Source organism: Aedes albopictus, chromosome 2 (assembly GCF_035046485.1).
Source record: "Aedes albopictus strain Foshan chromosome 2, AalbF5, whole genome shotgun sequence".
NCBI classification, from domain to species: domain Eukaryota; kingdom Metazoa; phylum Arthropoda; class Insecta; order Diptera; family Culicidae; genus Aedes; species Aedes albopictus.
The window spans coordinates 172,381,497-172,398,998 of NC_085137.1; positions in this window are offsets into that span (position 1 = coordinate 172,381,497).

Genomic DNA, 17,502 nt, shown 5'->3' on the forward strand with positions numbered 1-17,502 from the left:
AGTGCAAGCGTAAATACGCGGGTAGTAGCTTGAAGATCCAAAACAAGCTTCGAGGTAACTCACGTGGATCAGTTATCAGCTGATGGGAAGGTGGGTATAACAACTCAAGCAATAGCGAGCCAACAGGGCTTATGTGGTCTATCAGCAGTGTAACAAAGTTTTAATTTGGTGAGATCAAGCCGTTTTATATACATATAACTAGTTTATAATATTTCAAGTCAATTCAGGTAAATGGAGATTTAGCATTCTTTACTGTTTTGTACTTATTACTAATTTGGTGAGTTCATTCTGGTGTGCAAGTTGTCTGCAACTCGTAATAATTATTTGTATGTTTTCGATTCTATTTATCTTATTTGTTTTATCATTTTGGGAAGGGATTAATACACTTTTTTTTCGTTTCAGAGAGCGAGTAATGGCGCTTAAGCCTAGGCCTGAGACGCCTATGCATAAGGGCCAGGACACAAACTAAATACCTGTGTTCCATCCCAGGAAACTGAGGACCAAGGGGTTACATTAATCTTCTTAGCATCGTCACCCCCACCGATTTTCAAGGTTTTTTGCTTTCTAAGAGGCTGAAAGGTTGATACGAGATGTCCCCACTCTATAGCTTTCTTGTAAAACCAATAACGCTGCACAGTAGGCCTGGTCACTTTAATGCTTGTAATACATTTCTGATGTATTGCCAGCTTTAATAATGACAAGAAAAATGGTAGAATTAGTTGGTTCTATCATTTTCCAGGATTCTTTCAATGAATGGTTGTGTGTGTATGTGTAGACTAGACTAGACTTACTCAAAGTTAATCAACTTGTGACTCATTTTCTTTCACTCACTTACTAAGTCATTGAGAAACCACATTTATCTACTTACTCATTAACTCTATCACTTATCAACTTACCCACTCACTCGCTCATTAACCCCCTCATATATAAACTCGCTCATTAACCTTTTAAGACGCGCGCCATCAAGCAACCGAAACTGTACCGCGCTCGCGTTGTATTCGACGAGAGAGGTTTTTTGGTGGTGTTGTACTTTTTACAACAGCGCGCGTCCTGGTGGGTTAACTCACGTACTGATTAACTTACTCATTCACTCACCAATACACTCACCCCGAGTAGCACACATGTTCTACATAAGTCTATGCAACTCTTATATGACCAATTTCGGTCATATAGGAGTTACATAAACTTGTAAAGAACTTGTGTGCTACTAGGGACTCCCTCGGAACAGATCTCACATTATCATTAACCCATCAACTCACTCACTGCTCCACTCACTGGATCATTCACTCATTTACTCACTAATTTTTTTACACTTACTCACTACTCATCCTGATAACTTGTTGGCTACAAAGTAACTTTACTCCAACGCAGAGCATATAGTACAGCACTACCTTCGTCAGGCGATATTCTTCCAGTTTCCCCAACGTCGCTGACCTCTACCACGAAGTCACCGACCTCTACCTGGCTCACTGTTGAATATTGTTTTCGTTGTTATTTCTTTAAAAACTCGTACTACGTGTTCAGCCCACTGCTGCTGTATTTTATACGTTTCACAATATCTTTGTACACTTGGTGCAACTCGTAATTCATACGTCTGTGCCACAGTCCATTATCTTGATTCCCACCGAGAATTGTACGCAGCACTTTGCGCTCAAAAGCTCCGAAAGCTTTTCGGCGTACCTCCTTTAACCACGACGCCTCTTGACCATAGGACAACCAGAAGAAGCAGTCTTATATAGAGCGAATTTCGTTTGCGTTTACAAATTACGGAACCAATGCTGGTTACGCCATCCGTAAAAGACCTATTGACAGCTGCAATACTTCGCAGGAAACGTAATTGTAACATGTCACAAGTGTTCCAAGATAAACAAATTCTTCAACAACTTCAAACACATGCCCATCACTACCTTAGCGCTAACAGCAGCTTTCAAGCTGCTTAAGAAGCTAATAATGAGCCTTGCTGGAACATATGAGCGGAGTTCCAGAAAGGCTCATTGTGATCAACAGCCAGAAATTTTCATTCGGAAGTTTATCTGATCTTCGTGGAACTTGAAAGTGCATTTCGTCATGGGGAGCGGAGCTTTTAGTTACCGTAATCCGGGGTAACATTGATCAGAATTTTCGATCTTTCTTGAATAATTCTCTTGTTAAAGCAAATGTTACATGTTTTATATTTTTAAAAGAAGTACTGGCCCTTTGAGTTTGTGTTAAGCTACTCGACAAAGTATTGTAAAACTTTAAAACATGTTTAAAAGGGTTTTTAAATCTAATTTTTGATTGTGTTGATTTGGGGTAACATTGATCATGTCAGTGATCAATGCTCATTTGTGTTGAAAATACCCTTACTTACTAAATTCGGGGTCGCTGATTTCGAATATGTTGTCTAAATTCTTACAAATAATGTACTTTTCAAGTTATTTTAGGATTAAAATCCTCTAAACCACGAATAACGCCTAAAGGTAGGCAATGGCTATAGGAATTGATAGTCGACTTTTAATAAATCGTAAATTTTCCTGAAAAATAGCATTTTCATAAAAGTTTCGTTTATTAAATCCAACTCTAGGATATCATATTGAAGTAATACAGTGATTTCGAACCTCATATTATATCTAGTATTCACGTCAAGCATGAATGTTTGACAGTGTATCTCATTGCGTTACGAAACACAGTTGTGGAAAAATCGATTTAATTCAATGTTTATGAAATTCAATTTTCATAAATTGCATGTCATTTAATAGCTAAATGATAGCAGATTACGATATACCATTCCATAGTAGAAACTGATTCAATGTAAAATGCTTGTTTGAAGATTTCATGAGGTGGGTCAAGCCGATCAATGTTACCCCGCTGATCAATGATACCCCGGATTACGGTGCTTGGGATTCCTATGCACGCCAGACCTCAAGCGTCGATAGCCACGTTGGCTAAACACGAGCTCAACGATCCCAACGTCCATGGATCGGTTACAGTCTGCATCAGTAAACGATTTTTTTTTTGCTTTTCTAATCAGCCTTTCTTATGAAATCAGTTACAGCAAGTACATATGATCATTTTTCATAAGGTACATATTGTGCATCCATACTTGATAATTGATTTTTTGGTAAAGTTCGTTAGTTCACTTCGCTGAGTGCATTCATGAATAACTGAGCCATTTTAGAAGCCATTTTAAGCTTACCCCACTTCACGGTACCCACATACATTGGTAGGTGCAGAGCGTCATGTTTTGGTAATTGCCATTTCAAAACCTGTGCAACGCAATTCAAATGCGTACCATCATTCGCTGAGGTAGACACCTAAACAGTCTACGCAAATGAGTTTCCATCATGTCGAAGAAAAAAAACAACCGAATCATTTGAAAGTTGGTTGACAGTCGCCGCTATTGTCTATAGGTTTTCAAACACAACACCCACTGTATTTTTGAAGGGCCAAAATTCTGAAACGCAATCGCATTCATTAGCTCGTGTCGCTATAAAACCATTGCCCTGTCCCTTGACATTGAAAAATAGCACCAGCACTAAAATAAACTAGGCGACCGATACCGCTCCGAGTCAAGAGCGAGTTGACCTAGTGTTTTCGGTTTGGACTAGCATCATTTTTTTTTCTGGTCTATGATTGTGGTGCGTAAGCTGTTGTCGCTCACCACCATCACAAACCCCGATGCTATTTGCTGAACAATCAGTTTCAAACACGGCTGCTGATGTGTGCTGCGCGGTGCGTGGATTGTGTTTTGATATGAAACTGGCATTGCGGTTCCACGTTGAAACCACGTGGTGCAAATGCGGAATTGGCTGCTTGACGGGTTGACTGTTCTCATGTGGGAATAATTGAAAAAACGTGGCAGCTACGACTTCATTTTCTCAATAATAAAGGAAGGCTTAAGCGGAAGTTAAATGTGGGCATTGAGCAGTTGGCAGAACTTACATAATTTTAATTATGCATACCTTGAATCATAAACTAGATATCCATATTATTCCGCAGATAAATGCGATAAAATCAAATGAAACTTTGCTAAAGATGTCTAAATTCGATCTAGGTTCGGTTTCTTAGGTTGTTTTTACTTCCCTGGAAATACATAGGGTATATTTTTGTCGATTCTTTAAATGCAAATTTGGTCATCTGGCCAAGAAAAGCCTCAGTTCATGACAGTGCTGATAAGAAGCATTTTTTATCACAGTTGGGTCTCGTTAAGTATTTAAATTTCATGCAACAAAAATTCTGAAAATATTACAAATTTGAAAAAAAAAAATGACCAGACCAACGAAGGTAAACATTACCCACATATTTCGACTTTGGCCTATAAAAACCAAGCACAAACCTCAGCGCCAAAACAAATACTCTTCGGTATGCTCCCTAACAACTGTGACACCATGTTTCAAAACTACATAGACTGAGCGTAGCTGGGTAGCAGGTGCATGGTAGATGGGAAAGGGTGCAAAGTGGAACTAGCCTGAGCCAAAGGCAACTCCAAGCACACAGAACCTTTTTTGTAACTGCCGGGTGGTTGGTACGGAACTAGCAAAATTAATAGTGAAAAAGCAGAACCTGAAACAAACACACCAAAAAAACTGTACCTACAACTTTTTAATATCAGAAGACCTTTTTCAATGCCACATGCATGAATATAAAACAGCTGAAATAATTTATGTGCTGCCGTTGGCAGGTCAGGATGGGAAATAGTATTTTTGGCTGGGTGGACTTGGGTGCGTATAGTGTGTAGAATGTAGATTCATCAATCGTCTGAGAGGCTGACGTATGCACGCCGTAAACGAAACTTAAACTATAGCACAGCATAGCGATAATGCTTGGCATCATAAACTCGGTGGAAATTATATGAGACAAATTTTGAAAATACTTATGCGGAAACTGAATATCACTGCAACAAAGCTTTTCAATTATATCTCATAGCCTTAGATGTCTCACAATTTAAATTTTCATATCAATTTGTTATCAAGTTCAAAAAAAAAAAAAAAATAAACATGATTTAACGAAAAATCTGGAGAACTATGGTGTAGCTCCAAAAATATTCTTCAATGTAGGTCCTCACCATTAGCCAAGAAATTTTTCAAGTTCTATATCAGCACAATTGTTATACTATTATTGTATTTTAATCTGTATAGATACAAGATAACTCTAAACGAGTGAAAGACCTGATATCTCCGTTTTTTTTTCTTGCACTCCCAGTCTTACTTGATCTAATCCAAACTTTTTTTTATTCAGTAAGACTATGCTGGAAGGATCTGTGTTTAATTTTCGGTTGGTCCAGGAGAAATACCGGAATATCGAAATGAACCCCGACAGAAATCTCATGATTATTCCCGGAAGGAATTTCTGGTGAAACCCCTGAAAGAATCCAGCAGATATCGCAGCAGAAGTCCCGGGAGTAATCCCTCAAAGAATGTCAAGAGGAGTCCTTGAGAGCTTCCCCGAAAAATTCCGTAAGGAATCCCAGAAAGAAAAACAGAGGAATGATTCCCGAGTTACCTTCATGAACCAATTTTGAAAGAAAACCTTGAGAAATAATGAAAAAATAAAACAAAATAAAGAAAATTAAAAAAAGGATGCTTTGAAGGAACTTTGAAAGAAATCCATAACGGAATCTTGGTAGAATTCCAAGAAGGAATCCCAAAAAAAAAAACTAGCATTGTTTCATGAAAGAATCTCAAAAGGAGTTCATTTGAATATCATATAGAAATCTCTAGAGAAATCGCTGAATTAATCTCTGGAGGGATCCTAAAAAACCATAATGAATCCAGGGAGAAACCCCAGAAGGGAATCCGGAAGAAAACTCGGACCAGAAGAAGTCTCAGAAAAAATCGTGAGAGGAATCCCGGATGGAGTCTCTGAACAATCCCAGGGACAGGGAGGTGTCTTCAGATGAGAAATAAATGAAGGAACCGCGGAAGATATCTAAGAAAAAATCCCTGAAAATATCCATGAGAAACTCCTTAATGAATCTAGGAAGGATTAACTGAAAAAATGTTGGAAAAAGTCCCAGAAAACATCAATGAAGAAATTACGTAAAAATCCAGAAAAAACCTTTTTAGGAAAGAACTCCTAAATTAATCTTGGAAGGTTTCCCAAAAGGAAACCACATCGGATTGTTAAATCACAGGTTGTCTGCAGTATAGAACTTGCTCACAACTTTGCGTGCAAGAAATTATTTTTTGTAATGGAGGAACATATGATGCATTCCCAGGAATAGCCCGTGAAAAAATCCCGGAAGAAGTACAAGAATATTTCAATAAGAGAATCTCAGGAGAAATCCTAGATAAAGTCCCTAGAAATATCTCAAAAGACATCTCTGAATAATTCTCTGGAGAAATCTATTTAAAAAAAACCGGGAACAGTCATTGAAAAAAAAATCCCAATGGAATAATTCAAGAAATCTGGAGATGCATCCTAAGAGGTTTTCCTGAAGGAAAGCCGGGAAGGATCAATGAAGGATTCGCAGAAGAAATCCCTGAAACGATCCAGGAGGATTCCAATAGGGTCCATAAAATTCGAAAGGATTACCCGAAAAAATGCGAGAAAAATCAGGGATGAAACAATGGATCAATCTCGGGAGGAATCTCTAATAGAAACTTTGGAGAAAACCAAGAAGAAATCCTAGAAGGAATTAATGAAAGAAGCCCCGGGAGAAATACCTAAAGAAATACTTCTATAGAAAGCCCAGGAAGAATCATGAGGAAATCCCTAACGCTGTTTAGAGAATAACCCGTGATAAAATGCCAGTAAGAATCCTGGATGAAATTTCTAAGGGAATTCTTGGTGGAATCGTTAAAGGAATGCCGATAAATATCCCTGAAGGTATCCCAAAGAATTTCCCGAAGGAATCCCGGGAGAAATCCCTAATGAAAGCCCGGGAAGCGTAAAATCAATGAATCCCAGAAATCTGTGAATGATTCCCGGAAAAAAATGCCGAAACAAATCCAGTGAAGAATCGTGGGAGAAATCTTTATAGCATATATATGAGTAATCAATGAAGGAACAACGGAATATATCTAGGAATCCCTGAAAATATCCAAGAGGAGTTCTTAAAGAAATCTCGAGAGGAATATCTACAAAATGTCGAAGAAAGTTCTGGGAGAAATTCTTAAAGAATCAAAATAATTCCATAGGTTTTTTTTTAGGTATTTCTAGAAGAGAAGCCTAGAAAAAATGACGCAATTTTAAAATACATCAAATGAAGAATTCTGGGAGGATTTTCTATAGGAAGCTCGGTGCAAATCGCGGAGAAAAACCAGAAAGAATCCTAACGCAGCCTTGGAAATTACCTGTGTGAGAATCTCGGAAGCAATCTGTAATGGAATGCCGGGACGAATTAATGGCGGAACCCTGAGAGAAATCGCTTTTTGATTTATCGGAAAACTTCCCCGAAGGAATCCTGGGAGGAGTTCTTGAAGAAAGCCCGGGAGAAATACCTCAAGGAATCCCGGGAGAAACCCTAGGAAGAATACTGAGGGAGCCTATGGATTAATCCCGGAAGAAATCCGTAAATGAATCTCGGAACGAACCACCGAAGGAATCCCGGGAGAAAGAAGCCTGATGAAGTCCTTGGAAAGAATCTGTGAAAAAAATCCATGAAGAAATCTGTAAAGATATGCCGGACGAATCAATGAAGGAATCCTGTGACAAATCCCTGATGAAATACCGGAAAATATCCCTGAACGAATTCCGGGAGTAATCAATGAAGGTAGAATGCCGACACAAATCATTTAAAAATTCCGAGAGAAGTCAATGAAGAAATCTTGGAAGAAATCCTAAGCTGCGAGTACGTAGGGTCAAATATTTTACCAAGAAAAGGCGAAACTGGAAGCATTTTCTCATTTTTTTGGTTCTTGATTTTTCATTAAATAACGAAGCAATATTTTCAAAATCGGTTTTCGTACACATGTAGAGTATGGATAAAGATATCTTCTGATTTTTTTTTGTGAAGGAAAATGTTTTCCATTTTTTCAGAAACCGTTTTTTAATGAAATTTTATTAAAAGCTGGTTCCCGCAAAAACGAAAAACATTTTCCACCACAAAAACAATCAGGAGATACCTTGATCCATAGTCTACATGTGTACGAAAACTGATTTTGAAAATATTGCTTCGTTATTTAATAAAAAAAAAACAAAAACCAAAATGTGAGGAAATGCTTCCAGTTTTGCCTTAAGATTATTCCTTGTCAAACATTTGACCTATAAATCTATGTAGAAATTCCACGAGAAATCCCTGATGAAAACCTAGGAGACATTTTAAAGAATTCACTTAGAGAATTCCTACTAAATTCCCTGGAGGAGTTACAATATGAAACCTGGTAGAAATCCTAGGAGAAATTCATGGAGAATTATCGAGAAGAACAGCTGACTATTTACATACAAAAGTTCCTTTGAAAGGGTTTTAGACCATTTGGGCAGGGGGTCCTATTTTTGGCACTTGCTGCTATAACTCAGTCAATTTCAAACTAATTAACATGCATGTTTACACATGGCTAGATACTGTGCGTATCCAATCGTATCCCAAAAATCAAAATAATTGGTTTAAAACTAACTGAGTTACAGCAGCAAGTATCCAAAATAGGTCCTCCTGTCTAAATTGTCCCAGAGCCCCAGGTGTGGGAGGAAAGAATGCGAAAATTTCGTAGCACTGTTACTAGTTTCATTTGAGGAACATATGATTATTATTTAAAAGAGTGTATCAGTCAAAGTCTGTATTCAAGCATGACAAAATAAAAATGAATATTGACTTCTTCAAACTTGTGGCAATTATTACCGAACGGTAATTCGATTTGGTTTAGTGTGGTAGAATTAGGGACAATTTTGTGAAATTAGTCAACGGTAACTTCAAATTGCTGAATCAATGGCTGTATGTTGTACATAAAATTATAAGTGCAGAACTGCACTGTAGTTCACTGTAGCAGGCACTGTAATTTATTGACAGGGAAAAAATCAAAATATTTCAAATACGTTTAAATCACATCTTTTGAACATATAAATAACTTGTTTATCGAATGAATTAAAATACATTGAAAAGACATCATGGTAACGTAGTTTAAACATTCATTCCCAAATCGCATCCAACGATGTATTTGAATACTTGTTTTGAACATAAGTATAACAATAAAAAACTGTGATAGAAAAAATTGTTTTTAATATTTCTCAGGTTTATTAACAGTGTTTAAGATTGATTTAGCCACTCGTAAGTACTTTACCCATACGATGATGGGTGACCTGATATTTGAATGAGATTCAATTATGACTTTCTTATATCGAGCCATTCAGGTTAAAAGGGTGTTTTACAGTCGTCAAGCGTTTAAGAGAATATACCTATGAGTTTACCTATTTAGCACATTCGTACCCTGAACAATAACGGAATATCAAGTCCCAAGCATCAACGATCGTAAAGCATTAAATATATGGATGCCATCATAGTTAAGTTGTGTTGTACTTTGGAGTACAAGAGATGTTTCATAAACAATGTTCCACTTAGTGAAAAGAAACAGTGAATTGATAAACTTGCTCATTGACGTATTTGATACGTAATAAGAGCGTATAAAAGTTATAACTATGTGCTGCTGATGTTTTAGATATCATCTTTATTTGAAAGAAGGTGATGATACAACATTATTGTGTAATCAACGTAAAATTGATGTTATTAAAACTTGTAGTGAGGCTGATGAGATTTTTCAGCAGCTTGTTTTTTATAAACATTTTTAAAACAGGATTTCAACATAAGATGTGTACAGATACAATTGTAGTACTGCATTACAACATCTTTTTTTAGCTTTATTTTCAAAGATGTTTGTTGTGTTACTTGGGAATAGCCTTCATTAAATTGAAAAAGTAATGGGATGCATATGAAAAATAGATAAATTTACTTAAAAACATGGAATAAATGAAATCGCCCCAACTTTTTTTTTGTTATTAATAATTTCAAATGAAGTCAAATGTTTTTCAAAGTTTATTATATAAGTCATGAATTATCAAAATTTCATTGCATTCGGTTCATTGAATTCGGAGATATAACAGCTCAAAATTAACTATCAAATAATTATACCCTTTTCTAGAATCTTTATAAGTTCGTGTAGAATGGCCCGATCTTTTCCAAATTTTGACCACTGATACACAACTAGTTGATGAGCTCACAGTAAAAATTTGAGAATATTTGATGCCCTTTTCGAAAAGTTACAGCGAGTTGAACATTTTTTGAAAAGTGGAAATTTTACCTGTCTCAGTTATTTTAAGTAACCCCTGTATGTTCATAGCCATCGCTAGAACCAGGAATGAATTGAAATAAAAGTCGTTTCCCTTCCGTCTAATTTCCACTCACAGCACAGTGTATATAACGCCCACAAGTTATGCAATCAAAGCGTGCTGTGCCGCTTGACCTTATTCACCTTATACACCACACAATCTATCACCTTACGAACACTATAAATAACCCCCTATCCATGGATCGCATCACCGACCCAACGGTGACTCCCAAATCTCCCATCCTTTCCGTCTAACAAATACGCCAGTCCGTGTTGGTTGTGGGGATACAGAGGTGATCTCGGTCTTTAGTAGCAACAACCAACACACTCTAACATTCCTTTCCCTTCCCAACTGACTATAAGGACGTGGCCGGCGCCGTTATTGATCCAAAATGTATGAGCTGCTTAAATTGCACTTTGAGAAAAAGTGGAGTGTCCCAGACCTTATTCATTTGGATCTCAGTGCAATTGGTACCAGCTCAGATCAATCACGGAGGAGCAACCATTGACATGTGTAGTCAGATTTGATCGTTTTTGATCGTGTTTGATCAAATTTTTCGTTTTCGATCGTGTCAGATTTGATCGTTTTTGATCGTGTTCGTGATCGAATTTGAAACAACTTGATAAAGATGCTGTGATTGATTTGATGATTTTGTTCTACCATCTATTGTCACAAGGTTTCTGCATATGATAGAATATTAGTTTAGGCTGTGCACAGAGGTTCTACATAGGTAAAACATATGATTACAGTTTGTCCACCGCTCAATGAACTAAAGGCCTGACTTCAATCAGGCCATACCAGGGACACAGAAATCTGCTCGAGAAATTAACTTACTCCTGTTTAATACAGAATTAATATTTCGAGCTAACCGTTGTTTTCCGCGTCGAAAAACTCTCATTGTTGTCCATCTACAGTTCTCTGAAGTCAAAGCCTGACTTCGCCTACGTCATCAAATCTTTCCTAGGTATAGTTGAGAGAGGCATACGAATTGGCACGTGACAGAATATGAGATAATTGTGCACTACATAGGTAAAACATGTGATTACAGTTTATCTACAGCTCAATGAATCAATGCCTGACTTCAATCAGGCCATCCCGTGGACTCAAGAATCTGGTTGAGGAATTTACTTACTGCTGCTCGATGCAGTATTAGTTTCTGGAGCTAATTGTAATTTTAGGCATTCAAATAACTGTAATTCTAGTCTCTCTACGGTGCTCTGAAGTCAAGGCATGACTTCTATCAAATCGTTCAAATTTTCTGTATTTTATTAATATAATAAACAATATACAGACTTTTAAGTATTAGTACAATAATAAGAGCGATAAAAACAATTGAAAATAATCCGTGAAGATTATTTCGAGTTATCATGTTTTGCAATGACGGTTTCAGACAATCCATCGGGATATTCAGAAAACATAAACAGTAGTACAAGGTCAACACATATCCTTAAGATGTCTCTGAAGACCTATTGGGTCAATAAGGGAATAATATCTCGTGTTAAATGTCATTTGAAAACAACAAACGTAAATATAGACTTGGATGGTTCAGAAATGTTGAATATTCCAAGAACTCACAATAAATCTATCGAAAAAGTTCAAATTCGAACCTGTAGCAACTTCAACTATCATGAGGCAACGGAATATGCAAATTCCCATTGAAATACTTCGTTAAGAAGAAAGTTATGGCAGAACAAATCGTACTTGGTCTTTTTCTACCCGACTTTACCCAGAGACCCACCAGCCTTACAACATACCGTCCAGAATTCCTCGAAAATCTTGATCTCGTATATTTCCAATCGATCAAAATACACGTATAGGGGAACCAGGCCCAAAATGCACTGATGGGGTAAAATGAACCAACTTATAAAATCATTCCTTTATGCGATTTGATCATTACAAGTGAATGATGGCAAGATATGTTTGCATAATACATCCTTCTAGAAGCCAGGCAGGCAAACCCATAGAAAATCTTTTGATTTCCCAAAGAAAATGGGTAGTTTCCAGGTTTTTTTTGTTAGCAATTAGGTTTTTGCCTTTCTCGTACACTAAGTGTACTGAAAAGGCTATATGTTCACTCCAAAAACGACTTTTTGATAGAAGGCCCGGAGGGTCAAGTCACATATACCAATCAACTCAGCTCGACGAATTGAGGTGATGTCTGTGTGTTTGTGTTTTTTTTTTTTTTCCTTCTAAACCATAGGGGGATAATCTGCTCAACAGACACCCTAACAGAAGGTTAGGGTAGTGTAGGTCTGACAGGCCGTCTTCTACAACAAAAGTAAAATCCAGGACTACTCTCTCCTCGTACCCACTAAACCATTCCTATGGTCGCCAAACCCTACGTCTCTCCGGAACCACCAAGAAGGTATTGCTTCAGAGAGGGGCTAGTGCACATCGCACCCACAAGGTTAGCTGCGTAGCCTGCAGCAACGAACATCGATGACTCGCTTTGGAGAGTCCATCACGGTAGCATGCTGGCGCTTAGCCAGTTTCCCGAGTGGTCCTCGCCACTCCCTTTGTCCTCGGAAGGCGGGCAGGGTCAACCCCGCCCGCGCCCTACTGCTGAGCGGACATCAAGAACTGATGCCCACGTGCAACCCGATCTGACCTGCCCGTAAGGAATGGTATCACTACCCTTCAGGCCCTATCAGATGCACCCGTAGGTTGCAGACAGCAGGATCTCACCTACCCCGACCCTTGCCGGGGACCCCTTTCCAACCGCGGGCTCGGATCCAACCCAGTAGACCGACGCCACGACAGCACCACTACCGGGACTTCCTCTCCGCGGCCACTTAATCGTTGTAAGGGTCGATCTCGACCGCAGGGCACCGGTATGACCTACGAAGCCGACTCCGAACCCCTGGACCACCTCTTGTACTGCATCTGGACTAGCCATTCTCCGAGTCCACGCGCCACCTCCTCTGTAGCTCCCAGACGATGTGGGTAATAGCCGTTGAAACGGCGTTCCAGCCAAACTCATCCCTACACATCCTCTGGACCAAGTTGTCCGGAGTTGTGTCCTCCCCGCATGTGGCAAGCATGCGGTCACGCATTGTGCGAAAACGCGGGCACACGAACAAAACGTGTTCCGCCGTTTCCTCTAAACCATTGCACACTGGGCATTCGGGAGAATCCGCATGCCCGAAACGGTGTAGATACTGTCGGAAGCAACCATGACCTGTAAGGACCTGTGTCAGGTGGAATGTGACTTCCCCATGGCGCCTATTAATCCAACTATCTACCCTCGGTATCAACCTATAGGTCCACCTTCCTTTGGTGGAACTGTCCCACGCGCGCTGCCATTTGACCATAGAGGCCATTCTGACAGTCCTGCGTATGCCTCTTGTGCCGCGCATTTCGAAGCACTCCATGTCCTCACTGATAAGAATGCTGATAGGCACCATACCAGTAATGACGCAGAGAGCGTCGTGTGACACGGTACGGTACGCGCTCGCAACCCTCAGGCACATAAGCCTGTAAGTACTTTCCAGCTTCCGTCGGTAGCATTTAGTACTTAGCGCGATGCCCTACGCCGGGCCGCCATACCTAAGTATGGATGTAGCAACACTAGCCAGAAGCTTGCGCTTACTGGCGTACACCGCAGAGCTATTGGACATCATCCGGGACAGTGCCGCAATAGCTGTGGAGGCTCTTTTACAGGCATAATCGACGTGGCTACCGAAGGTAAGCTTATCGTCGATCATCACGCCCAAGTGTTTGACGGAGCGCTTTGACAGGATAGTACAGTCTCCTACACTGATCTCCGTCTGCTGCTCCGACTTCAGATTGTTAACAACCGTCACCTCTGTCTTGTGGTGAGCCAGCTCCAGTTTCCTGGACCGCATCCACGCCTCCACAACCTTGATCGAGTGGTTGGTAGTCAACTTTACCTCCTCGATCGTTTCACCGTAGACTTCGAGCGTAATGTCGTCGGCAAATCCGACAATCACCACTCCCACTGGATACTCTAACCTCAACACCTCGTCGTACATGACATTCCATAACACCGGACCCAGGATGGAACCTTGCGGGACTCCTGAGGTTATGTGAAAGCACTTCCGACGCACCTCCGTGTCGTAGACTAGTACACGATTCTGAAAGTAACTTCCGAGAATCTTGTACAGGTACTCCGGTATCCCCAGACGCAAGAGCGCATCAGCAATAGCAGACCAGCTGGCGCTATTAAACGCATTCCTTACATCCAGAGTCACTACCGCGCAAAAGCGAATTCCCCTCCTCTTAGGCTCGAGTGCTTTCTCGGCGGTTTTTGTAACCGACAAGATAGCGTCTACGGTGGACCTCCCCTTCCGGAAGCCGTACTGGTTACTCGAAAGACCATTTTCGCCCTCGGTGAACCGCAACATTCTATTGAGGATGATCTTTTCGAGCACCTTCCCCGCCGTGTCAATCAAGCATATTGGTCTATATGCCGACGGGTCTCCGGGTGGTTTCCCTCGTCCAGGCATTTCTGCATAGCAGACCTGAACATCTCGGGAGCCTCTGCAATAGCTACTTTTAAGGCCAGGTTCGGAACTCCGTCCGGACCTGGGGCCTTACCTACGCTAAGGGACTTAGCTATCCCCGCAAGTTCCACATCAGTGACCCTCTCCTCATCGCCAGCCCCAGTCCCCGGCTGTCCTACGAAAGGAGGCCAAGGACTAGGATCATGACGCGGAAAAAGTCCTCCAATGATCCCCTCCAACATCTCTGGAGATTGCTCTGTAGGAGCCATCACACCTCTCGTCTTGGCCATAACGATCCTGTAGGCGTCACCCCACGGGTTCGTATTGGCACTCTGACAGAGACCCTCAAAACAGGCCTTTTTGCTTGCTCTTATCTCGGTCTTAAGCGCGGCTTTTGCAGCGGCGAACACCACCCGCCGTTCGTTTCGCTCTTCCTCTGATCGTGCTCGCTGCATCCGCCGCCTAGCCCGTAGGCAGGCGCGGCGCAGGTCCGCAATCGCGTCGGTCCACCAGTAAGCCGGTGGCCTCCCATTTCTAGGGTGGACTCGCCTAGGCATGGTCGCATCACACGCACGTGAGAGCACCGCTACCAGCTCGTCGCCGTCTAAACCGATTAAGTTTCGCTCACGGCGGAGCGCCTCCCTAAATACCCCTTTGTCGAAGTATGATGTCTTCCACCTGCGAGGGCTTGGCCTTGGCCTAGCCGCCTCTTCTTCTATCCGCTGTCTGCTGTTATTGTAGTCGATACTGTAGCGAACCGCCAGGTGGTCGCTGTGAGTGTAGCCATCATCTACTCTCCAGTTCGAACTACTTGTTAGGCCAGGACTACAAAAGGTCACGTCAATAATTGACTCCGCTCCGTTTCGACTAAAGGTACTCTTGGTACCGACATTAGCCAAGTCGACATCTAAGATGGCCAGTGTTTCTAGCAGGATCTGACCCCGCTGGTTCGTGAAACGGCTTCCCCATTCCACGGCCCAGGCATTAAAGTCGCCCGCTATTACCACCGGCCTTCGCCCTGTTAGCACGGTCGTTAAGCGGTCCAGCATTTGCGTGAACTGCTCGATCGGCCACCGCGGAGGCGCATAACAGCTACAGAAGAAGACCCCGTTTACTTTGGCGACCACGAAGCCCTCATAGGTAGTAGACACCAACTCCTGAACGGGGTATTTACCCGTCGCCATTTTTCTGGTCCCATCCGCGACCCAGTTGCCGTTGCCGGCGGGTACTCGGTATGGGTCCGATATGATGGCGATATCCTTCTCCCACTCAGAAACTGCCTGACAAAGCAGTTGCTGAGCCGCATCACAGTGGTTCAGGTTCAGCTGCGTTACCTGCACTGTGATTTGTTGTTCACTGCGGCTTTCTTGAAGGCCGGGCACCTTGGGCCACCCATCGGATGTCTGTTGTTCGAGAATTTCCCGGTGCAGATCATGCAGATGGGCGGACTCGTGCAGCTTTGGGCCTTATGACCTTCAGCCATTGGCGTATCTAGGATTTTTTCTTAGGGGGTGCCTAGGGGGTGCCAGTTTCAGAAGCTTCCAGTTTGATTTTTTTGTTAAAGGAATACCGATCTACCCTCAATTTCCTAGTTTAATAATATACTGCGGCGCGGGAAGAACTAACCTTGACTAAATCGTAAATTTAATCGCAATCATAAGCAGATGTGCACGACTGCGGCAAATCGTGTTGAGAACATCAACGCATTATTCTTGAGCTAAATATCCCTAATATTCCCGGCAATTTATTTGAAAATTGCATTACCATTCGTACGCCAATTTAGATACATTTTGATTTTTTTTTTTCAGTAATTTCTTTGGAATTGGAAAATTTCTTATGCATTTTCATTGGACTCCCTTCGGCAATTTCTTTGAGAATTGCTTCGGTAATATGTTTAGATTTTTTTTTTAATTTTAATTAAATTATTTTTTAAATTTTAATTAACTACAAAATACCTTTCGGCCAGTGAAGAGAATTGTCAGACAAAAGAGGCACAAAACAAGCAACAAAGAAGGTGCGACGATTACTCTTTATCCCTACTAGTAACAGATAATGACATGATCTCGAAATTTTTTGTTGCAGACAAAACGGAAGCTGAATTTGTTGCGTATTTTTCAACTCGTGAATAATCCATTACAGCATCCGCTCGATAACTGACTGCTGTTTAACTGGACTGCTTTTTAACTGGGCGCTCGATAACTGGAGCAAAATCCAGTTAAAAAGCAGTTGTCTGTCAAAAATAAACGAAATTTAACCTCACATTTTGCAAATCAGTAAACAAAACAAAATATAACAATAGCCTCCGGCTCCGGGAGCTCAGTCCAGTTATCGAGCGGCGCTCACTAACTGAACTGTCGTCAAAACCCAGTTATCGAGCGGAAGCTGTATTGCTAACCCAAAGTCGAAACTGTTTGATGATAGGGCTTCACTAGAGTTGCAGTGTTTACCGACTCGAAGTTACCGTTCGAAAATCGCAATGCAAGGCTTAAAAATCTCTAAACTCGTGGTGTACGATGTTAATCCCATTATTTTCAAGTTGGGACAAACTTATGTCGCATGGGTTTGTTTGTCGCAACAAATACAGGTTGCGACATTGTCATTATTGTTGCGCGATGGTTGAATTTTAATTCACTGCTTTCGGCATATCTTTTGACAATTTCATCGGTAATTACCATGAAAACTTCTTCGGAAATCCCTTGAAAAGCTTGTTTGGCTTTTTTTTAATTCCATCAACAAATCATTCGGAATTTTTTAGTAGTCTCTCAAACATTTTCAATTACGTCAGCAGTTTTTTTTTTTT